This window comes from Plecotus auritus (genome assembly GCF_963455305.1).
Source record: "Plecotus auritus genome assembly, chromosome: X".
Lineage (NCBI taxonomy): Eukaryota > Metazoa > Chordata > Mammalia > Chiroptera > Vespertilionidae > Plecotus > Plecotus auritus.
The window spans coordinates 113,594,077-113,619,179 of record NC_137784.1 but is presented as its reverse complement, the minus strand read 5'-3'; positions in this window follow the sequence as shown (position 1 = coordinate 113,619,179).

Genomic DNA, 25,103 nt, shown 5'->3' with positions numbered 1-25,103 from the left:
TTTAGAGAGACCCTTAGAAGAAGTGGGAGTTCTGCAGGTGTGTGCTGGACAAACTAGAGAGGCAGGCACAATTGTTATTTCTATTTTACAAGTAAGAAAATGGAAGGCCAGATAAACTAAGTAACTTTTCCAAGGCCATTCAGCAAATAATTGGTAGTTATAGGATTTAAATTGATAACTATCTCTGATGCTGAAGGCTGTTCAAAGCTGGCTTTGACTGAAGAAAAATGGGCTTTTGCAGAAAAGTAGGAAATAGGGAGTCACTGATTGTTTTTCAGAGAGGAGCAACTTGACAAAAGCAGTGTTTCTTCTATATTTATGGGCCAACAGATGTTTTTTGGAAGATTCTAATACTAGAGGGATCTTTTAGGAAGCAGTTGCAGTAATTTAGGGTGAGGCATTGAAGGCCTGGCCTAGGGGAGGGACATAGTGGTACTAGAGAAGGCAGAGAAACATGAGGCATATCAAAGAACAAATTAAAATACTTGAGAACTGGTTGAATATGAAGAATGCAGGGAGAGTGGATTAAAGAATCAGCTCTGAGGAACAGAAGACTAGGTCTTTCCACTGCTGGATATATTGGGAAGATAAGCTATTTGGAAAGTTACTGTTCATTGGAAACAGGGCCAGATATTCTTTATTATTACTGCTATTAAATCTTTCTATTGAAAAAATAATGTATACCACAAGGAAGCTAAAAAATTCAGATTCTTGGGATATTCTGCAGTATAACTAACCTGAACACTTCAAAAAGTCCATCTTACACACAAAAAAATGAGAGCATGCTCTGTTTTATATTAAACAACACTAAAGAGACATAGTAAATGTAATGCACAAATCTTGATTTGGGATTATTTTGTGATGAGAAGGGAGAATCTCTAATCTTAGGAGAGTCATCTGAAGATTTTATGATAGTATATCATTCAAGTGATTCAATAAAGAATAGATATTATATAAACGGCAAATATGTCAAAATGTTAATTGTGGAATCTTGATGGATATGGGTATGTGCATTGTACTACATTCTCGTTGTATGTTTGAAATTTTTCAAAATAAAAAATTAAAAAAAGTAATTCATGAACATAGTAAAAACTTAAAATGATACAAAAGGATATATAGTGAACCTTTCTGCCCCATACAATCTACTTCCTTTCCAGAAGCAACCACTGTTCACATTTCCTGAAATTTGATGTACATTTACAAGCCTATATACACTGAGTGGCCAGATTATTATGATCTCTGAATGCATAATAATCTGGCCACTCAGTGTATGTGTATATATATTAGAGGTCCGGTGCATGAATTTGTGCATGCGTGGGGTCCGGCCAGCCTGGCCAGGGGGAGGGGACATGGGCGGTTGGCTGGCCTTCCTGCTGGTCAAACTCCTGGTCGAGGGGACAATTTACATATTAGCCTTTTATTATATAGGATATACACTGAGTGGCCAGATTATAATAATCTGGCCACTCAGTGTATGTATTTTAGATTTTTTTAAATAGATAGGTTTAGTCTATAAATCTTTTTGTTAACTACCATAGGCTCTCTCTTATTTGTGTAATTAGAGGAGTAGTTAGTCAGTTAATTAAAACTCAGTTAAAGCGGCAGTACCTGGCCTGGCCAGCGTGGATCAGTGTCAGGAGGTTATGGTTCGATTCCTGTTCAGGGCACATGCACGGGTTGTGGACTCGATCCCCAGTGTGGGGAATTCAGGAGGCAGCCAGTCAATGATTCTCTCTCATCATTGATGTTTCTATCTCTCTCTCCCTTCCTCTCTGAAATCAATAAAAATATTTTTTTAAAGAAGTACCTGGACCTTCTAAGCAGAAGCGTACCGGCTCATACAACAGCAGTGTGTTTTATGGAGGAAATGGAGAGCATCCTTTAATACTGAGAGTTAAATTCACAGAGGCCAGGTAGGCAATCTTCCACAGTAATGTTGGCAGCTTTCTTTTTTATAACTGCATATGCCTTCTTGGAGATTGTTCCATATATCAACATGTAGATCTCCCTTATTCTTTCCGCACAGTTTTTAGGATGAGTTGCTTTTAGAATGAGTGTATGGCTTTAATCACATTGTGCTTGGGGTGATGTGGGGGGCATTTGGGTGGAAATTGCCTGGGCTTCCTGAAGTTGCTTGATTATATATAAGAATCACTTGGGTATTTTTCGAACAACTTCTCAAGCTTGGGCAATGCTGCAATAAACAGTTGCAGAAGTAGGGCTGGAGTTCTAGTGACAGGACTGCTCTGAGGAATGAAAGTTCTACTAATGGTGTTGGTCAAAGGCATGTAGACAGAGATAAGGCAAGATGCCAGAGAAATGCTGAGGTCCAAGGACAGAGCCTGCAATCTCCCATATGAGCTTCTGCCCCTGCCCCTCCCCACCAAAGATGATTGCCTCCTGTTGCAATCATGTGGGTCACATTTCCAAAGCATGTGCAGCTTTGAATATGAAAACCCTCCCTAACTGCCAGCACCTGGGCAAATTCAAATTCTACACTCAGACATAAGGCTCCTCTCTGTAAATGGAAAGGATTTGATTGGAAAAATGTGACTCTAGAAACCAGATCTGGGATTGAACTGAAACTGCCTGAAAAATGAAAGCATTGGCACAATTAACAAAAAGGGGCTGGATTCTTTTTCTTTCTTCCTTTCTTTTTTTTTAAGCTAAATCCTGCACAGCTTGAAAACCTTGGGAGGCAGCCATCCTATTATCATTCCTGATATGGACTTAAAGAAATACATTTCTTTAAGAAATACTATTTTAAGATTTGTGGAGTTGAACCCCTAGTAGAACCACTCCTAGGAATCCCAATTACAATGTTTCAAGGACAACCATAAGGCAAGATCCAAAGTTCTGTGAGGCCTTAAGTGACCAAAGACCCATGAAGCCATGCACTGAACTCAAATAGATCCCTTCAGGAGTCCTGGAAAACCCTGCTCTGCATCTGAATCATCTTCAGAATTGGCATTAGATAGAATAGGCAGCCAGGTCTCTATGTCATGTAAGGGACCAAAAATGCCAGAGGCCCCCATTGACTTGTCACATTGCCGGAAATGTTCACATTTCCGTGTGAAACACTGAAGACCCCTGTCTTTTCTAAATCAAAGTGTTGTGGAGGTAGAGGTAGTATCTCCACTCTTTTAAGATTGGCTTTTCACTTAATGTAAAAGAAACAAACAGAGCCCCACCTGAGTGGCTCAGTTGGTTGAGTGTAGTCCTATCCACCAAAAGGTTGCCAGTTTGATTGCTGGTTTGTTCCCTAGTTGGGGCATGTACTGAGGGCAACCAATTGGTGTTTCTCTCTCATATAGATATTTCTTTCTCCCTTACTCTCTCTAAGCATGTCCTCAGATGAGGACTAAAAAAAAAAACACGCAGAGAGAAGTGGGTAGATCTGTGTGGGGTCTTTGGTATAAGCCTTTAGGATGGGCAGGAGGTAGGGTAAGAAAAGGGTACCAAGAGGCCCAGGGCCTGCCAACATGCCCCCTGAGTTACTAGTAGAACCTTCAGGGATGATGGAGGGGCTTGAGGAGAAGTGAATCAGCAAGTGCACAAGGGGCCTGGACTGGGATTCTCTTTGTGGTACCACTGGCACACACTGTCCCCAATGATTGTGACATTCAGAAGCTGTCACCACAGTTCCCAATTCCCTAACATTGTTGTTACCATGAACATTTTCTGTGAACTTGTTAACTTGGAAACACTTCCACGTGCCCCATTATTCAGTGGCATAGACATACAGACCACAATGGCAAGGGGTAGTCACAGGTTTTACAGCAGAGGGATCAGGCCTCAAGAATCTTGCAATACACTTTATTCCAACTCTGCTATGTCTATTAAGAAATCCACAATTTTGAATTTTTTAAAAGTTTTAACCGAACCCCCCTTTAAGCCACATACTCTATGCTAAGTGCTGCAGTAAGCATATTAGATATATTGTTTATTTAGTCCTCATCACAACACTGTGAGTTGGGTGCTATCATCAAGCAATTTTAGAGATGTAGAAACTGAGGCACAGAGAAATTAAGTAACATTACCAACACTGTTCACCAATTTAGTAGCAGAGTTTCTAGAAGTCAGCTGGCCTGCTAGAATCTTTCAGATTATTTTTCCTAACTCAAATTCACTTCTGAATTGTCTCTCCCTATTGATTCAACTCCTATAGTGAGAGATTCATCTGCAAAATGAAGTTGTCTGGAATGGGTATGGAGTTAGCCTGTAGGACCCAGTCTCACCACTCACGTGAGGGCAGTCACCTGAAGAATAAGGGAACAGAAATAACTACTTTCACTAGGGTTGGCCACAAACCTCAGAATCCTTTAGAAGGACCCCAAAATGTCCCTGAAAACAACAGTTGGATCACTAACCTTATCACCAGAGAATTAAAGAACACCATCGTAGCAATTATCCATACAATTTGAGCTGCTTGACCTGCCAAGTTGGGTCTTTTCTGACAAAAGCCTTCAGATAACCTAGAAATTCCTGCCTATGCTCTTTTTGGAGTCTGCCTAAACCATAGTTGCATCTGGGTCACTGTAACCCAAAAAGGCTTAATTAAAATCAGGAAATATGCTTAAGCTCCTCTTCTGCAATGCTATAAACTCTAGATATGCCAAATTAGGTTGTGAAGAGATAAAGGCATAAAAGGTGCTTTGAGCACAGCACAGTTATTTGGGACACACACCACCACCACCACCACCACCACCACCACCACCAGTATAAATTGAGAAATGTGAAAAGTATTTGGCTTTAGATGAGTTTCCTTTTGTAAAAACTGTAGACAAATGGACTTGTCTGGTAAAGATACTGTTTGGGAATAGGGAAAGCAATCTGAAGCCTGCGGGGCCTCAGGCAGGGGGATGAAATACTGGAAAGTTAAGGGAGCCATCACAAAAGAGAGAGAAGAGGAATGGCAAACATGGTTCCAGTAGGGACAGTAAAGGGAGGACCTGTGCTACTGACAATCTGCTCACCTTCTGGATGAAGTAATTTCCTGTTTATCAGATACCATTGGGGCATTGGAGGTCTCACACCAATGAATTATCTAATAATGTACACTTACCCATTCAGGTATCAATACTTTTGGAACTCAGTTTTGGATAGACAGCTTTTCAAAATGTATTCATACTCAACTGCTTTCTGAAACAAAAACATCCTGAATTACCTTTTCTGAAAATAATGGTGAAATAGACAAGGACTTTGCTTACAAAAATTGGTTTCATTCTTTCCATAAATAATTATTTATGTGTCTTCTATGCACAAAGCACTGTGCCAAGTGCTATGGGCACTGGTGAACTCCACAGACCTGGAGCCTTCTTATGGATCTTGTTCTGTTGTAATTTAGCCCATTTTGAGGGGGTCATAAGGATAAACACTACCACTTCCTGAACTGTGCTGGGCTGTGATACAGTGAGGTCTTTGAGGCTCTTAGGAATAACATGGGTTGTTTGCCCTTGGAGTACATGTAAGGCTCAAAATTGTAATGCCAGGACCTCCCAATGTCAGCTGTCAATTCATGCTGTTGTCACCATGTTGCTTCTCATCTGCCCCATTATTGAATACATATTTGCCTGGGCTGGGGCCATGCAGTGACTTGTCTCTTCCAGAGAGTAAAGTGTACGTGTTTTGCGGGAATGGTCACTCAACTGCATTTCCTTTTCCTCTCCTGAGTTCTAAGTTGTGCTTCTCATGATTGCGGCTCCTGGAACTAGAGCTTCCAGAGAAGTGAGGACTTACAGTGTAAATCAGTAGTGTGCCTGGAAATGTTTACCAATTGGCTCTCTCAGTTGATGGGGGGAGGGTGCTGATTTATAGTGTTTGATGATTTCCATGGTGTAAATACTCCCACCATGGCCAATTTCAAGTTCCCAACATGACATCACTGAACAAGGAGTTAGAAAGAGATAAGCAGCAGAATATCACTTTAGAGTATCTCCACCACACAGATACAATAGACATAAATCACAAGCATAGATAATAGTAAAGTGTGGTAAAATTATGAGAAAGTGATTAGTATTAAATTTTCATTAGCTTTATCTTTAATAAAACTTAATTGTAACTTTATATAATTTAATTTTTTAAAATATATTTTATTGATTTTTTTACAGAGAGGAAGGGAGAGGATAGAGAGTTAGAAACATCCATGAAAGAGAAACATTGATCAGCTGCCTCCTGCACACCCCCTACTGGGGATTTACTCGCAACCAAGGTACATGCCCTTTACCAGAATCAAACCTGGGACCCTTGAGGCCACAGGCCGACACTCTATCCACCAAGCCAAACCGGTTAGGGCTATAATTTAATTTTTAATAATGAATGTATTTAACAAACTACCCAAATTTATGTTGAGCATCAGTTCTTACTATCCAGCTGAGTATAGTGCTACCTTACTTTTCTCAGCCTCAGCAGCAGAAAGAGAGGCTCAGTAGACAGATCCCCAGGGCTCTTACCCCCACTTTAAGCAGAGTAACCCCACTTGTATTCATTTTATGCATATTGAGGCTCTGGTTTGAACAAAGGGCTCCAATGTCTAAAAATGTGTGGGATGGGTTTTTCTGTGTGTGGCGGGGTGGGGGGGGGGAAGACACTGGTGTAGAAGGTCTGTAGGTCTCCCTTCATCTAGGATATCCTAAATTAGCCTAGTCTTGGTATCCACTCATTTCCTCTTTTATTCCCTTGTTTCCTCTTGTTGCTTGGACTTCTTATTCCTGCTTATCTCAGAGATTCTTCTCTCCCATCCCAAGGATATTCATCTTCACTGAAGAGAGCTGTTATCAGCTGATCTGGTTTAAAGTGAGATCTTTCTTAGGCATATTTTACTCTTTTACACATGATTCTGGAAGACTCAAAAGGTCTTTCAATTACAAAAGGATGGATTCCTAAAGGGTAGAATTCCAATAAGGCGGGGTTCCCTTAAAATTGTAACACTGAGCAGTCAGACCTGTTTTATATTTTGCACTCTCCTTCAAAAATCTCTGGATTTCAATAGATTGCTGGATTCCCCCCTTCAAAGAGCTGCCCAATAATGTATCTCTATTTTACTTTATACAACATTTCTTTGAGTAAAAACTAAAAACTTTTCTTAGCAGATGGTTGGTTACTCTTCTACTGAATGTAAGCTTTTCAGCCATGGAAATGCACAGAGGGGGCTGCAGGAGTTATGGCTACTACACAATCCTTTTCTTAAGGCATATTCACCCTCTTTTGCCTGCCAGATAAATTATTTTTCCAGGAAAACTAAACAGTAAGCACATACTTGGATGTTCCTTTCAGGCAAGAGAGGAATATTAAGGTCAGGCAATTGCCCAAATGATTTGCTTCACTGCCTATCATAACGGGAAGTGTGGGATAGAACCAGCAGGGGCTTATTCTCATCTCTCTCTGTATAGCAGTCACAGTTGAGCAAAGTTCATAGGTACCGGCACCCTCTGAAGCCTGCAGTCAGAGAGGCTGAGGCTACTCAGGAGCCCCCAAAACATACACACACACCCCTACAATGTTGCCACACTTCAATGCAGCAGCTTGTCAGGGAAGTGTTCTAGAATCAAAAGTGGAGCAATAGATATGTAGCATGAAATCTGGTGGTATAGAAGTCCACGGGATGGTGCACAATGATGAGCTTTCTGGATAGCTGGCAAGGTACACACTGTTTAATAGAGACAGGATGGCCAGTGGCCCAGAAGCTGGGAGCTGCTATTTTCTGACTGCATGGCTACCATTAGAGGCATAGGAATACTCTCTATAGCTTTGATTCTCAGATTCTGTCCCCACTACTGACACCAGCAGCAACCTCCCCTTATCCCCATTTCACTGAGAGTGATGGCTCACTATCTGAAGGGTTCAATTGTAAAGAGTTATGAATGCATGCCCAACACATAAAACAGACTCAAAGCCAAGCTCTGTCTGGTCTAGACCAACTTAGGTGATAAATCTTGCTCATTTCCCTGGTCAGAATACCTTTGGCTACCTCTGCAAGCCCAGTCTATTCTTGATCCAGGGCCCTTTGGCCAAGGTTCCTGCACAGTCAGCAGTTTCTCCTCTTCTCACTCTCCCCTGGCTCCCCTTCACTTTCAGAATCAGAATGTTTTGAATCCAAACTTTCTCTTTTACAAAAATCTCTTCTTTTACTTCTAACTTTATTCCACTGAGGCTAATTCCAATGCTTGAATTTCAAGGGGATTTGGTATCTACAGGGGAAGCAGGAATGCATGCCTTATTTATTTAGTAACATCCCTCATAATTTATAGATCATCCACAGATCATCTATAGCAATGTCACAATGTGCTTTCCCCATATGACTTGATCTTGACCTTATAAAAAAGTTGGAAATATAATGTAAGCCATACTGTCTTTTCAATGCACCAGAAGGAGGGAAAGTTAGCTTAATCTTTCAGAAGCCCCCAGAGTATTGTGGACTAGCTGAGTAAGTATAATTAGAAAAAGGAAAAAAATCAAGTATAATTTCCCATGCAGCTAAAGAAGTCTCACGATGAAGTAAATTTTCCCAAGAATTTCTGGAAAGCAAGTCTTACAACCTTTGGGAAATGGAGAGTCCAAGTATTTCAGAAGAGCTCACACCCTTCACCTGGCCAAGACATTGTTATCTCCAAAGAGCTCTAACTGTTCCACTCCAGGCTCAACAAGCAAGCTGCTTTTCATTGTTACTTTCCAAAGTATGCTCATATCCATTATCTCACTTGATTCTCACCATGACCTTGTGAGGTAGGTAGGACAACTATTAGTGTTCCCCTGGCTCACTTCTGGAAGATCCCCAGGAGTCCGATTTGCACAATTTTAAACTGACAGATTTGGCTCGATTTTCACATGCTAATAAAATCTCGCCTGGTCTCATCCTATGTAAACGGAAGATTTGTCATGCTACATTGATCTAAGCTATGTGGAGAAAAGTCTGATCATCAGGGGTGACAAGGATGGGATGGGGGAGGTTGATCTTGAAAATTTTAGTAATTTTACTTCTCCCTTCCCTTTCTGGAGCTAAAATCCAGGCTTTTGAATGGTTAGGGCTGTATTATTCTCAAGCTCTCAAGCCTTATTTTTTCAAAACTGGATGCTAAGGCCAAATTCCTGTATATTTAGCTATAATTTATCAACCTTTACCAATTAGTCAAGGGCCCATTGTGGGCCCAACTCTGTGGGGATACAAAGAAGTGTGAGATGTGGGCCCTGACCTCCAGGAACCTAGTTTTGCTGGGAGCTAAACTTGTACACATTAGACAATAATGCATAGCAGCCAAAACAATAAAGAGGTCAGTGAGGATTGATGCAGCCAGGGGAGGCATCCTAGAGCACCAGAACAGAGAGGTTGGGAGCATGTGCTTTGGGGTTGGGCAGTAAATATGGCTTCAAATTCCAGATCAGCCATTACTAGCAATGTGAACCTTAAGCAAATCACTATACCCAATCCAGAAAATGGAATGAAAAATAATAAATACTTATTATATAAGGCTGCTGAGAACATTAAATGAGCACAGTACCTGGCACATAGATAAGTGTTGAACAAGTTATATCTTTAAGGCACCATATAAATTGATCATTGAAGAATGAGAGATTTGGAGACACTTAGAGAGAAAGACAGAATAGTACAAGGCACAGAATTAAATAAAGACACTGGATTAAAAAAAATAAAGGAGATGTGTGAGGATGCTGAGGGTACTGGTATTACAAAATCAGAGGGTAGCAGGAAAAAAATAAACTTTTTTAGGTTGGGTGCAGCTTAGATCATGACCACTAAGCAAAGGAGTTTAGATTAGATACGATAGGAAGTGAGAAGCCTCCAAGACTTTCAAACAAGAGAATGACTTGAGGTTAGTGGTTTTAGAGTAAGATTGGCCTGTGGTATATTCAGTGACTTAGAGATGGACTGAGGTATATCCACTGTTTAAAGTCTAAAAGAATTCCAAAGTTTTGAGTCTAGGTGAATTGGAAAGTGGTGGTGTCATTGACAGAAAAATGGAAATCAAGAGGAGTACTAGGCAAGGAGGAAAAATAATGAATTAAATGTTCAATTTGAAACAATGGTAAGACATCCAAATAGAAATGCCTAGAAGAAATAATGATACCAAAATGTCCTAGAGGGTATAATTTTCTTTTTTAAACCTTTGACTCTCTTTACCCATTTATCTCACTTTCTTTCTTCTTTTATTTCCTCCTTGAACTGAAGTTGACTTAATTTCTGGTTAGATTATATTATCTGCATATATTGATAGTTTTGTTCCTTTCTTTTTGGTTCTTTTAATTATTTTTCTTGTTCTATTACACTGACTGGGACCTTCAGTAAAATGTTGAATACTAGACTGACAGTAGTACTAGACATTCCTGTCTTGTTCCTGACTTTGAAAGAAAACATCTAATGTTTCAAAATTTGTTAAAACACTTATATAGTGCGTGTATATACCAAGCACTATTATTAACATTTTATAAATTATTTATTCTTTGTAAAATGTTATTAAATATTATTATTTTCATTTTACAATGATTAAACTGAAGCACAGAGAAGCTAAGTAACTCACCCCAGGTCACACAGCTAACAAGTGACTGAATAGTTTCAAACCTCCTCTTCTATCTAGCTTCAGAGATTGTGTTTTTAACCACTCTACTATGCTTGCTTCCTCATTAAGTATGCAGTTTTTTGTAGATTTCTGGGAGATACTCTTTATCAAATTTAAGTTTTATTTTATTCCTAGTTTTATTAGAACTTTCTAAGGGCAAATAGGTGCTGAGGTTGTCAAATATTTCTGCTGCATCTACTAAAATGATCATAAGCGTTTTCTCCTTCAATATACAAATATAATGAATTGCATTGATATAGTTTCTAATGGTGAACCAACCTTGCTTTTCTGAGATTAAATTCTACTTCTTTATGTTATACTAGAGGCCCGGTGCACGAAATTTGTGCACCGGGGGGGGGGGGTGTCCTTCAGCCCAGCCTGCACCCTCTCCAATCTGGGACCCCTTAAGGGATGTCCGACTGCCCATTTAGGCCTGATCAGGATTGGGCCTAAATGGGCAGTCGGACATCCCTCTCACGATCCAGGACTGCTGGCTCCCAACTGCTCGCCTGCCTGCCTTCCTGATTGCCCCTAACCACTTCTGCCTGCCAGCCTGATCACCCTCTAACCACTACCCTGCCAGCCTGATTGATGCCTAAGTGCTCCCCTGCCAGCCTGTTTGCACCTAACTGCCCTCCCCTGAAAGCCTGGTCCCCTCCCAACTGCTCTCCCCTGCAGGCCTGGGTCCCCCCCCCCCCAACTGCCCTTCTCTGCAGGCCCGGTCGCCCCCAACTTCCCTCCTCTGCCAGCCTGGTCACCCCTAACTGCCCTCCCCTGCAGGTTTGATCACCCCCAACTGCCCTCTCCTGCTGGCCATCTTGTGGTGGCCATCTTGTGTCCACATGAGGGCAGGATCTTTGACCACATAGGGGCAGCCATCTTGTGTGTTGGAGTGACAGTCAATTTGCATATTACTCTTTTTAGATAGGATTATTATTTTCAAAAGTACAGGATCTGATTTGCTAATAATTATTTAAGGCTTTTGTATAGTGTTAATTTTTTTGTTCTCATACAATTGGTGTAATGAGAGTATTGGAAAATCAGTTGGAAGCTTTTTATCTTTTGCAATGCTCTGAAGCAGTTTGTTTGATAAGAGGAATATCTGTTTCTTAAAGGTTTTGTACAATATACCTTTAAAACTTTTGTGTATGTGTTAAGAGGGTTGAGGTGTATGCATCTTTGATTCTATTTCAGTTTCTTCTCTAGTTTATTTGTGTGGTCAGATTTTCACCTTCTTCTCAAGCCAATTTTGGTAATTTATGTTTCGTTAAGAGACTGTCCATTTCATCTGACTTCCAAATTCATTAGTATATATATATATATATATTAATATAAAATACCAGTTATTTATAACTCTATAACTATAGCAGGACTTACACAATTGCTATTGCTAAGAATATTTAATATTTTTCTATACTACTTAATATATTCTAAATGTAGTTCTCTCTTCTCTCTCTTTCCTTCTCCCTTTCTCACTATCTTTTTTTACTCGAGTATTTCTTGTTGTTGTTTTGTTTTTTGGATTTTTTAAAGCAAAGTTGCTAACTTGCTAAGCCATTTTAATTGTGTTTCCAATGATCAAGCTTTTGCTTGTATGAATCAATTTTCCATTTTTTTGTGACTGTATATTTTATAAATTCTTGCTTTAATCTCCATTTGTAAGCTTTATTCCTGCAAAGCCCATCTGTCTGGAATATCCTTTCCTCCTTCCCTTTCACTTGGCTAACTCCTACTCATTCTTCAGTTTATGCATCATGTCTTTCAGGAAGCCTTCCCTGACCCTCCAGCATGATTTAAATGTTCATCCTCTGTCCTCCCCCAGAAACTTCCAGCACTCATCATTCCATGTTATAATTAGCTGTCTGCTTGTCTCTCTCCCCTATTAGACTATAAATTCCTTGAGGGCAGGGACCGTGTCTGGTTCATAATTGTACTTCCAAGTGCCTAACATAGTACTTGGTATTCCCAGTAGGAACAAAATAGATTTTTTTTAGAGGTAACAACCCATAAGCTGGCAGGCAGATTTAACAAAGGAGCTCCCACCAGTCTATTGTTTGAGGTTTGGGGTCTTTTAAAAAAGGAAAATTCTACCAATTATTCTTGGTATATTTTTTTCTTGGTTTTTAAAAGAATCAAAACCCTTCAATTGTGTGATTACAATGGACATACCTTGGGGAAGAGTCTTTCCCCACTCTCCTTTCAGCCATGCTTTCCAGCACGGACCTAGAAGATTCAATCCCAAAGGAAACAAAGCTAACAGTTAGCCATAAAAGAGCTGAGACTAACTGGAGTTAAAAGGTCTATAGACTACCCCAGGGTTTTTCCATTTAAAAGCAGCTTTCCTACCCAGGGATCCTTTACTTCTCTGCAGTGAGGGTGGGGGAATCCTCTTCCCACACTTCCACTTCTCTTGTTTTCAATCTAATCTGAAACACCTTTCCCTCTATCTTCATCTTTTTCCTCAATTCTCTCCTTTTATTCACCATTGACGCTGTAGGTTTTTTATTACTTTTGTCCAGGAGGAGTTTTGAGAATATAAACTGAAGTAGTAGTTTATGAAATTGGCAACATCTATGCATTGCTTTCCTAAGTTCTCTTCTGGAAACTTCTGTGGTTAGCAATCAAGTCCAAGGAAAGCAGAACACAGGCCGAACTGAAAGGGAAGCATACCAAAATCATGGAACACCATGAGCATTAGGGGAGGCTCCTGCCCACTTCTCAGCCCCCACCTCCACCCTTAGCTACAGTCAGATAGAAGACGATTTCTAGAGACAAAAATCAAACTGGTGACAGAGGGTTTTCCTGTTTACTGTGAATTTAATTCCTGGAAAATATGGTGTCACTTTCTTGAGTAATCTGGACTCCTCTTTGAAGATATGATCATGAAACTATAAATATAAAAACACTTTTGAAAAAGAGCTCATTCTGAAATGGAAGTGAGGTCAGAGGAAGCAGTACCAAAAGTATATCCACTCTTTGCCACCTGCCTAAGACAGAACTAAGGAGAGAGAGATGGCCCAAGTGGGCCCCAGTATGCTGGACAAGGGCAATGGGCTGATGTGGCCAGGCAGCCTGCTTCAGACCTTCCTGAAGTTGCTTTTCTTACAGCAAATGTGTCCCAGGCACACATTTACTGCCCTTGAGGAGCTCATAGTCTAGTGTCTAGGTGGGGCACCATGTTCACATTTAGAACTCTTCTAGCTACTATATCTGGCTTGAACATACAACATCTCCTCAGCATTTGCAGTAACCTTAAAGACAGGAACTGCATCTCATTCATCTTGGTAGCCCCTATATCTAGTAAACTACTTAAAATATGGCAAGAACTCAATTAATACTTGTTATATAAATGAAAGCAAGAAAGAAGGAGAGAGGGAAGGGTGGAAGGAAAGAGGTTTAGATGCTAACAATAGTGCCAATACTTCAGAATCCTGAGGCAACCCTCAGAGGCCTAGGACAAAAACCCAGGGATATCTCGGTCAACTTCACAGATGCTGTTGACTTTGAATTGGTCACCTTTATTGTTGTGTTTATACATCCTTGTAGGTATTAAAATAATAGGGTAGAAAAACAGTTAAGTTAAATATAGAATTACCATATGACCCCACAATTTCACTCCTATGTATATACCCAAAGTAATTAAAAAATAAGATCTGCAACTAGTACAAAATCATAGCAGCACTACTCACAATAGCCAAAAGGTGAAAACAGCCCTAAGTCCATCAATGGATGAGTTAATTTTAAAATTGTTATATATTTATACAATGGAACCTTATTCAACCATAACAAGGAATGAAACATTGATACATGCCAAAACTTGGATGAACCTTGAAACACACTGTATGTAAGTAAATAATGCCAGTTGATAAGGCCCCATATTATATTATCCCATTTATATAAAATATTCAGAATAGGTAAATCCATAGAGACAGAATGTAGATTGATGGTTGTCAGGGGGTGGATGGAGGGAGGGAATGGGAAAAATCTGCTTAATGGGTAAAGGGTTTCACTTTGGAATGATAAAACATTTTGGGGCTTGATAGAGGTTATATAGCTATATGCCATGTAAATGTACTAAATGTTACTGAATTGTTCAGTTTAAAATGGTTAAGTTTATGTGAATTTCACTTCAATAAATTATTATTTTTTTGCTATGGTAACCTTAGGAAAAGTTAGGTTAGAGAAGCCCCAGTTCTGACTCTGGGCAGACTGGGTAATTGTGGGAAGTGGTATACTAGCTGGGTATAAAGTGGGAAATATTTTATTCTCCATCCCCGTTTTCACCATGCTCTTATGCTTAGTCCTTTCCTGCTGCGATAGGTCAAGTGTTTATTCCTATTTCCATTCCTGTTCATATCCAAAAATTGTCTGGAATTATTCTTAAGAATGTACCACTTCTCTAAGGACTGCTCATCATAAAAAAGCAGTTGTTATTTGTTGGGAGTTCTTCCAAGAAACCCCAAATATCAAAGATTTTAGGAATATTGGAAGCCTGCATGAAAACATAGGTCAGTTTAAGAAGCTAACCTTTTGAAGAAAGTCTTGAGTGAATGTTGATGAAGCTAAAGTGATGGGTGAGCACAATATGTTGGGTACCTCGGGGAATGCTAGAAAATTCTTGTTGATCCATTGATTCCTTGATTGAATAGATAAAGACATTTACACAAAGGATCTCACTTCACGGGGGGGGGGGGGGGGGGGCCCTATCTTGTTTATGGTTGTTCAGGTCACATTTTCTATAAGAGCTTTCATTCACACATTCTTTCTTTTATTTAACAAATATTTATTGAGCACCTCCTATGTTCTAGGAAGCACAGTGCTAGGAATTCATCATCATACACATGAATAAAAGAAATTCACATACAAGCACAAAAAATTGTTTTTAGACATAATTTCATCCTTTTACCATTTCCAAAATTCAAACTTGAGTAAAGAACTGAGAAAGTTATGGTGACGATGGTGATGTTACCACAAACTGGATTATGTGTTCCAATAAATATGGTTAAGGGGTAACAGAGAATATTTGAAAATAAGGCCATCTAAGGAAATAGCCCAGTGACAAGGGAGATGTAATAGCTTGGGGGAAAGCCTTATCAATGTCTTCCCATCTGTTCTGTCCTTTCTGTCTCCTTCCCCTTGTCTGGACCACCCAGAGATAATGGATTGAAGCAGTGTTCTCCTAGATTGCTATGGCTACACACACCCTATGTGCAGCAAATACTCTCCCCCACAGCCAGCATAGTTCATGAGGGGCTCTGTGTGAGCACTAAGTTGTCTGAAACTGAGGGGAGGGAATCTGGTCAGAAATAAGGAGGGTCTGCTTCTCTCCGCCTATGCTACAGTTAATACATTGCCATCTGTCTTTATTTTGCTGACTCACTGCTTTCATTTGAGTTGGCAGTTCTTTTGTTGTTGGCTACAGTCTTTAACTGTTTACAGAGGGCTGAGATGGATGGAGAATTAGGGGCTTTGCATTCATTCCCTGGATGAAATCCTACCCAGGTACTGTGGGCCTCTTGTTGAGGGGCTGAGGCCAAGGCCCCTGGATTTTGATGGATGGTGGAGATTAAGTGTAGGGTAACACATCATTTAGTCTGATTGCAAGGCCAGATTTCTCCCAAGTGCTGCCAAATGAACTGGGAGGTCATGTGAATTGTCTGCCCAAGCACAAGGGAGCACAGTGCTTTTTAATTAGAACAAGGATGAAGGATATTCGGGACCTTGGTCTGTCAGGGAACTTGGAACGCCCAAATCCTATTCTTCATTCAAGGTTTTCTTTAAGCTTCACCTCATCCATGGAAGCCTTCCCTGCATAAACTTCCATCCCCACACTCCATCCCACCAACCCCCTACAGTTTGAATATCATCAGCATTTGGTTTCGATTGTGTATGATCCTGGCTCACTCTGTCATTTTGGAGCCAACCTTCAGAAAGTTTGAGAGAGCCTTTCTGTATACCAGTGAGATATAAGCTAATCAAGATGTGAAATTTTGTGGCCTTTATAGTTTTGAGTTTGATGGAGGGCTTTATATGTTTGCAGCCTAAAGCTGAGGTGACCATACAGTTTATTGCCCAAACTGGGACACTTTTGAGGGTGAAAATGCCACACTACTACTAATAACACTGGAAGAGCAAGTATAAAATGGGACCATTCTTGGCAAAGTGGTATATATGTTCACCCTGTTTAAAGTACTATGTTTCCATTTTACTTCTTTTGTTCCTACTCAAATTATCAGGCACAACTGGACTGAGACTGAGTGGACAGATATACCAAAACCCCCTCTGCTCCCTCTACCTCAGAAATTATCTAGTGCTGACAGAAAATAGATTTATAAGGGTTAAAACTGATATGAACCCACTACACACCTATGGCATTTTATTATAAGTCACTTTATCATATCTGCTAGAAGTATTTCCACTGAATTCCTATAGATTTCAAAGGCCAATCATGGCTTTTCCCAAGTCATCTTCTCCCAGGGTCTAACTACCATGTAACAAAATGGAGGTGACTTGGTTATTAAAATTATCATCTTGAAAACTTAATATTACATTGTCAAACTATCCTAGGGAGATGGCTTCTCCAAGCCCTCAACACTGCAAAGTATTTTCTACCAATAAGACTGGATTAAAAAGTAGCCTCCAGAAACTGGATCCTTTATTAACTGCTGGTGAAGCTGTAAAAATGGTGCAGCTACTTTACAAAAACAGTCTGGAAGTCCTACAGAGTAACCATGTGACCTAGAAGTTCTACTCCTAAGTATATACCCAAGAGAACTGAAAACGAATGTCCACACAAAAACATATACATGAATGTTCAACAGCACTATTCATAAAAGGCAAAAAGTGGAAACCACTTACAAATATCCATCAGCAGATGAATGGATAGACAAATGTGGCATGTCTATACAAAGGAATATTACTGAGCCATAAAAAGAATGAAAAACTGACACATGCTACAACACATATGTACTTTAAATACATTATGCTAAGTGAAAGAAGCCAGTTACAAAAGACTACATCATATGATTCCATTTTTATAAAATGCCCATAACAGGCAAATCCATAGAAATAGAAATGTTATCAGTTGTCTACAACTGGGAGAGGTGGAGAATTGGGGGTGGGAAAGTGACAGCTAAAGGGTGCAGGGTATTTTGGGGGGTGATGAAAATGTTCTAAAATTTATTGTAGTAATGGTTACATAACTCTGTGAATATACTTAAAACCACTAATTATATACATAGCAGGCAAAGTAAGTTTACAGTTGTTCATATGGAAATAATGCAATAATTAATACATAATAATACAAAAGTAAACTCTGTTTCATGTACTCACAATTGCAAATCTACTTTTGCCCACCTCTGTATTGTGAATGGGTGAATGTGTGGTATAAGAATAATATCTCAATAAAGCTGTTAAAAAAGTAGCCTCCAGGTCTAAGCAGGACTCAGTACCACCTATTCAGGCTTGACTTGTGTTCCTTTAGTAAGGACATGAATACTGTCTTCCAGGCCATTTTTATCAGGCTTTAGCACAGACAAGTACCAACTTGAGCAAGTACTTCCTAAAGGCAGACCAGAGGGGAAAGTCTCATTAATATCCACAAGCCTTCTGCATTTTGTTTAGCCTTTGTAGACACATCTAATACAAAGTCTCAGAGTCCATATATTTGACCGGAAAAGGCCTTAGAGCATATCCACTCCAATCCTCCCTGTGGAGATGCTCCTAAAGAGGAAGTGACTGGCCCAAGTCACACATTTAATCAGTAACAGAGCAAAGGCCTGAACCCAGTGCTCTCAACTTCCACTCCAGTGATCTTTTCCTGTTCTGGCTTCTCCATTGCCTCCCTTTTCCCTAAGCTACCCAAGGCAGCCCCTTTGGCCCTTTTTGCTGAAATCCAGGAAGAGTTGAGTCTGAGAATCGAAGCTCAAAGTCAGGGTGAATTTACAATTTTGGAAATATGGTACAACTGTGGAAATATGGTTGAATAAATAGTGGGTCAGGAAATCTGCATTATAGGTCTCCCAACATCAGGATGTGGACAGAATACAGGATTTGACCCCTGGTACAATTAAATTTGTGGAATAATCACATGCTTCTCTTTATACTCTATTTGGCAGTATTAGAAGAGAAAAATAATATTCATCTTAGGAAAACCTTGGTAACTGCAAATTTGTTGGCAACCTTATTTCCTCTTGCTTTCTTGGAAGAAACAGAACGAAAAAGCAGCTGTATAAATTAGCCCTGACCAACAGGCCTGGGACCAAAACAAAACAAAACACAAAAATAAATAAAGCCAAAAACAAATGAGGCTAAATATTTAAATCAGAATGGAAAATATATCCAACTGTACGCCTACTGGAGCTCTTGACACCGCTAATCTCCACATGATTATTGACAATATTCTCTTTCCAGGAGGGCAGGACATAGCTGGGGACAGTGTGACTGAAACTTAGCAGTGTTCCAAACACCTTCATGTGCATTCATAGATTTTTCTGCTAGCCCTGTCTAATAGCAGCAAACCTATTTATCCTGCTTGTGGCAGTGAGATTTGTAACATAGTGAAAAGAAAATGTACTTAGTAGGCCATCAGTCAACAGACACTATGTGCCAGGCACTGTGCATGAGCTGGAGGAAGACAAGAGAGGGGAGGGAGAAAACATGATGCCTATCCAACAGGAGCCACAAACCCCCAAAATAAGATGAATCATGAGCAAGGGCAAGGGCAAAGGGCAAGAGCAAAATTGAGGAGGTAGGAGAATTTATGTATGTATAATAACAGTCAGGGGACCAATCTTTCTGGAATAGAGATTTATTTTAAGGGAGTTGTGGGACATTTGGTTGAAAAAGAAACTTGGAAATAGATTGTGGAGGCAATGTAGGGTTTTGAAGAGGTGAGTGGCCAGATGAAAACCACATCAGGGGAGTTTTCTCTTCACCCTCCCCTAAACACTGGGTTGGGTTCTCTGTTCTGGGCTCCCACAATCCCCTGGGCCCTATCAAAGCACTTGTCCCACTTTCCTATAATTCTTTACTCCCTTGTTCTTCTTCCCCTCAAACTGATTTTCTTGTGGGAAGAGCTTGTGTCTGGTTGATATGTACATTCCTAATGCCTAAAAAAGGGCTTAACCCATGGTCAGCACTTAGAAAATGTTTATTGATGGGATGAGATGGGACAGGATGTGATGGGATATAAGGTTAGATCCTTAGAAGGGCCATTTGAAAACGGCAGGGAGAAGAGATCATTTAGAAAGATGTTGCTCTAGTACAGCTATGAGGAAATATGACCCTGTCTCCAAGCAGTAGCAATGTGATAGAAAAAATGGAACTTGTCAGGTGCATTTTGAAGGAAGAATAGAGAAGTCTTGGGAAATTTAACTAACATTGCCCTGAGGAAATTAAAACAAAATGGCACCGGCCAGTGTGGCTCAGTTGGTTGAGTGTCCACCTATGAACCAGGAGGTCATGGTTAGTTTCCTGGTCAGGGTTGTGGGCTCAATCCCCAGTAGGGGGCATGCAAGAGGCATCAATAGATGTTTATCTCTCATCCACATTTCTTTCTCTCCCTCTCCCTCTCTCTAAAATCAATAAAAACATGTTTTTAAAATGTTTTAAATGGCTGCTGAACTGGGGTAGGTTCCCCACGAGACAGTGACGTAGGCCTGTAGACCCCAGTAGTATTAGCCAGCCCCTGCTTCCACTTTGTGGCAATTGGTCATGGACCCAGCTGTCTATGAGGACCCTAGCCATTCTGTTCTTTTCACATCTAGAGGTGAAAGAAACTAGGCCATTGCTGAGGGGACTTTGACCAGCTGTCTCTGTGCCAGCTGTGCTGAGTCCCCAGAGAGCTTGTGCCTGACCAGTAAGACTAGGCTCCAGAGTGATGAACTGACATTAGGCCATCTTAATCCTATGGTCTCAACTCAGCTCCCACCACCTGGAAATGTCAAACAAAGAAGTCACAAACAAAGAAAAGTGTCAGCCTAAGAAATAGAGTCTCCTTTTTCTAACTGTGCCTGTTTTATTCCACTTTGGTCTTTCTGCAGTTCAGGAAGGGAGGAGTGAGAGAAAACCACGGAGCTTTTCAAAATCCCATTTTCCAAAAGCTAAATCAGATTCATTCTGTGTCTCCTGCACAGACTGTATTAGTCTGGGTAATGTAAACACTGTGAGGCCACAGCTGTCTGCCAGCTGCAACGTTGAAGCCCATTTCAGGGGGCATGAAAAAACCTGTCTGTAACTATCACAGATGAGAAGTGTTAGCTAATGAATGGTCCCTGCTGAGTCCAGAGCCCAGCTGAGTTATTTCAGTCTTGGGCCTTAGCAGAGATTTTTATTGGGTAACAAATTTCAAATGCTCCAGTCACCCTCTAGACCCCGGATTGAAGACTGTTGCTCAATCCTTCCAAAACTAATTCACTCCAGAGACATTCCTGGTTGCAACTCAAGAATCTTGGCATTCAGAGTGTTGGGTGATTGCTCAAGGCGGGTACATTGGGGGCTTAATAATCACATGAGCCTCCTTAGGCTCTTTGCCGTAGTGTGAACACTGATGTTTTCCAAGAACAGAGCTGTCAATGGCTTCCATCAGGGCTGATCAGTTTTGAGTGGCCTGAGAAGCAGTTGGCTTTGAGTTGGACATTACTATCTTTTTTAAAAAATTAAATTTATTGGGGTGACATTCATTAATAAAATTATATAGGTTTCAGCTGTATAATTCTATAATACATCATCTGTATATTATATTGTGTGTTCACCACCCCAAGTCAAGTCTCCTTCCATCATCATTTATTCCCCTTATACCCTCTTCTACCTCCCCATACTCTCCTTCCCCTCTGGTAATCACCACTATTTCTGCTGGGCCTCAGCCTAATCCTCCCATTCCTGCTGGCACCTTTCCTACTATTCTTACACCTCCTACATGGGCTCAGGTCAGGGGCAAGGCCAACAGAGTCAACATACCACCAGCTTGAATAAGATTAGTGTGGGGTCCAGCCATTTTGTGAGGTATCTGCCTAGAGCATGAACACCTCATAGCCTTAACTGCTAGCCTGCCCTGAGGTAGAAGGTACCTGATTATCAGTCCATGGCCACTGTCTCAGAGCTGTTTGTGAACCAGAGACACACAAAAGAGAAGAAAGTGCTAAATCCAAGCTTCTGAATTTTTTATTGTAAAATATAAACACAAAACTTAGCATTTTAACCATTTTAAAGTGCACAATTTAGTGGCATTTAGTACATTCACAATGTTGTGCAATTATCATCGCTGTCTAGTTCTGGAACATTTTTATCACCCCCAAAGGAAACCCCATACCCATTAAGCACTTATTCCCCATTCCTCCCAACACCCAGCTCCTGAAAACAACTAATCTGCTTCTGTCTCTATGCATTTACCTGTTCTGGGTAAATCATGTAAGTGGACTCATGTAATATGTGGCCTTTTGTATCAAGCTAGCATTTTTTGAGTACCTACTGTGTGCTAGTCACCATAATAGGGAAGAAGATTCAACCTAAGATACACGCCAGGTAGCAACAGCTGCTGTTTTGAGGAATATGTAGCTCATTCAAGACACATGCCGGGTGATTTATTTGCACCATCCTGTTTAATCCTCACCACTCTCTGAAGTAGGTAATAGTAATGTCCCCATTTTAAAGGTGAGTAGTCTGAAGCTCAGAGAAATTGGGTGACTTAGCCAAGGTTGCACTAGTTGTTAAGATTCCAACTCAAGTCCTTCCATTATTATCATGTACTTAGCCCAACTTTGAGCCAATCTTCTTACTTAGAGCCAACATACTGCCTTTTTGGTATGTGCTGCCTGCCCCATCTTGCCTGCCCTTTAATCCCTACTGTGACAGACCCCACAGGCAGGGGAATTATCTAATGAAGCCCTTGTTAAAATACCCATGTGTTGCCAGGGGTAGAAGCTTGGCATGAGTGCCCCATGCTCACATGCCCTTGGGTACACCCAGAGTTTTATTTAGTTCCCAGAGCACTGAATATAACTCCACCCCTTTCTCACTCATGAGGGCATCTGGGAATGTTAGTGAGAATAGTTACTTATATAGAAGTCTTTGAATCTCCTTGAATTAATTTTATGTAAATTATACACACAAGCTTTTTGTGTTTGATTATTGGAAACAAATAATAACTGATTGTCAGACACCAGTGGGTGCTGGCATCAACAATGAGAACCTATGGTCCAAAGACGTCTTCCTTGATGACTCACCTAGAGGCTCCAGAGGGGTATACTAGTAAGTCATCTCAGTCAATTCCAGTTTGAAAGTGAATTCCTGGATCAGTGCTCACTGGGGACTGAAGATCTAGTTGTTTCAAACAAAGGTCTGGAGTGGCCTCAAAGGCTGTGCACCTGACATCTGGACTTTTAAACATTGACTCTGGCTGCATTTGATGGAGACTCTCATGTTCCAGCCATGTGTACAAGAGATAGTCGGGGCCTGACCAACTTCTGCAGCAAAAAACAGGGAAAATGAAAAGGAAAATGGGAGTTGTTCCACTGTTTTATGGACTCCAGGATGTATGTTTAAAAGATCCACAAATGGTAGTGGCACTCCGGAAAGTTCAATGGAACTGAAAGAGACAAATATTGATACTCAACAGTCAGCTTCAATAATAAAAATAATAATAATAATAATAGTACTGCCTGAATTCAAATAAGCAGAACAGATGTTCCTCATGTGTTATGATTTGAAACCCATGCCTTCATGTGGGATCAGTTCAAATCAAGTTTGAGACTTAGTGTATGTTTAATATAAAACTCTCAATAAAAAGATTTTGGAGGCAAAGTCCATGAGGGCATGCTACAATCATCTGTGCAAATAATCAACCATTCAGCATTTGCCTGGAAAAAAAAAAGGGATGTAAACGTGTGAGGATGGCAATAATTGGGAATGGAGGTGGTGGTGAAAGAAAAGTTCTTTGCCATCAATTGTGACCAGAGCTCAGCAAATATGGTTCTTTTCAGCATAGTGGGGTTTGGAGATTGGTGCTGAGGTAAACCCAGAAGAAAAGAAAAAAATAATTTTTTTGACATTTAATATAATTAGAAGAATTTTCAAAAATGGGCTCTTAGAAATATACAAATCTGTTCCACAAAACAGCTAATTTCAACTTGAACCAGCTCAGGCACTGGGGTGGATATAATGATGACAGAACTTTAACTATATTCTCTGTCTTCAGGACCCCATCCACACCATAGAAGAATTTAACATCAAAGCAGGAAGACAGAATAGAAACTATTATACAATAGTCTCATTTCACTAATGAGAGAGAGGCACAGGAGTCTTTTAGATGTGTTCAAGGCCACACAGTGAATTTGTCACCAGGCAGAGCTGAGACAAGAACCTTGCCTTTCATTGCTCTATTCTGGGAGCCCAGTAAATGAAAGAGGCAGAAATCAAAACAGAATAGAAAAACATTATTGCCCTTTGACAATAATGGCATAAAATTAGGATTCTACACCAAAAAACAAAACTGGCATGTCCTTTCATTCCACAGCACCAGCTAACAGCCCTTCTTGTATTATAGAGTTAGTCCACTTGATCCCAAAGAAGAGAAACACAAAACATTCAGCCACAAAGAAAGTCTTAATGAATCCAGGAAAGGACCAAGGGCATTGAGAAACTGCCCTACAAGGCCAAGCAGGAAAGATCAGAGCAAAATAGTTGGGGAAGATGAAGTCATAGAAAGGATGCCAAATGATCAAATTCTACAGAGAAACTCCTGAAGGCCATGGATCCAAGGGACTTAGACATGTCCTTAAGATTTTGGAGTATAAGAGAGTGTCATTCAATGCATATCAGGAAAAACAGACAAATAAAAGGTAGCCTTACTATACACAGTGGATACTAAATACCCAATAAGCATGAAGATAATGTGAAAACCTTCTTCCAAAAGGTGTTATGAAGTTATAAAGCATTTCCCAATGAATGTCAAATAAACCAATTCCTGGTTTAATAATAATTATAATAAATCAATAGGAGCTACCATTTATTGAGTTCTTACTATGTACAAGGCACCATGCTGAGCTCTTTACATGCTTTTCTCATTTCATCCTCACAACTACCCTGTGAATACTTTTCAGATGTAGAAACTGAGGCTCAGAAAGGTTAAGTCATTAAAAATAGTGAAGGAAGATGGTGACCAGCAGGAAGATAGGGAGGGAGAGAGTGTGAGAGAGTGAGGGAGCGATAGAGGAGTGTGTGGATGTGTGTGGTGTGTGTGTGGGGGGGGGATATGAGCTAGGGACAGTTAGATTCTGCAGGTCTTCCAATGGGCTGCCAAACCGGGCAGTCTTAGACAGCAGAGCCCTGCTCCCAACGCGGACATTCCAGGCAGCCAGCGCGGGCACAGAGACCACACCATCTTGAGAAACAGAGCTGCTTGAGACTAGGATCCTGGCCTCAGCACCATCCATTCTGGTCTCAGATGCAAACCAGGACCCTGCAGCCACTGGGGACAGAGACCTGCGACCACAGCTGCAGACCCACAGACACCAAGACTCCAGACATCCCGGC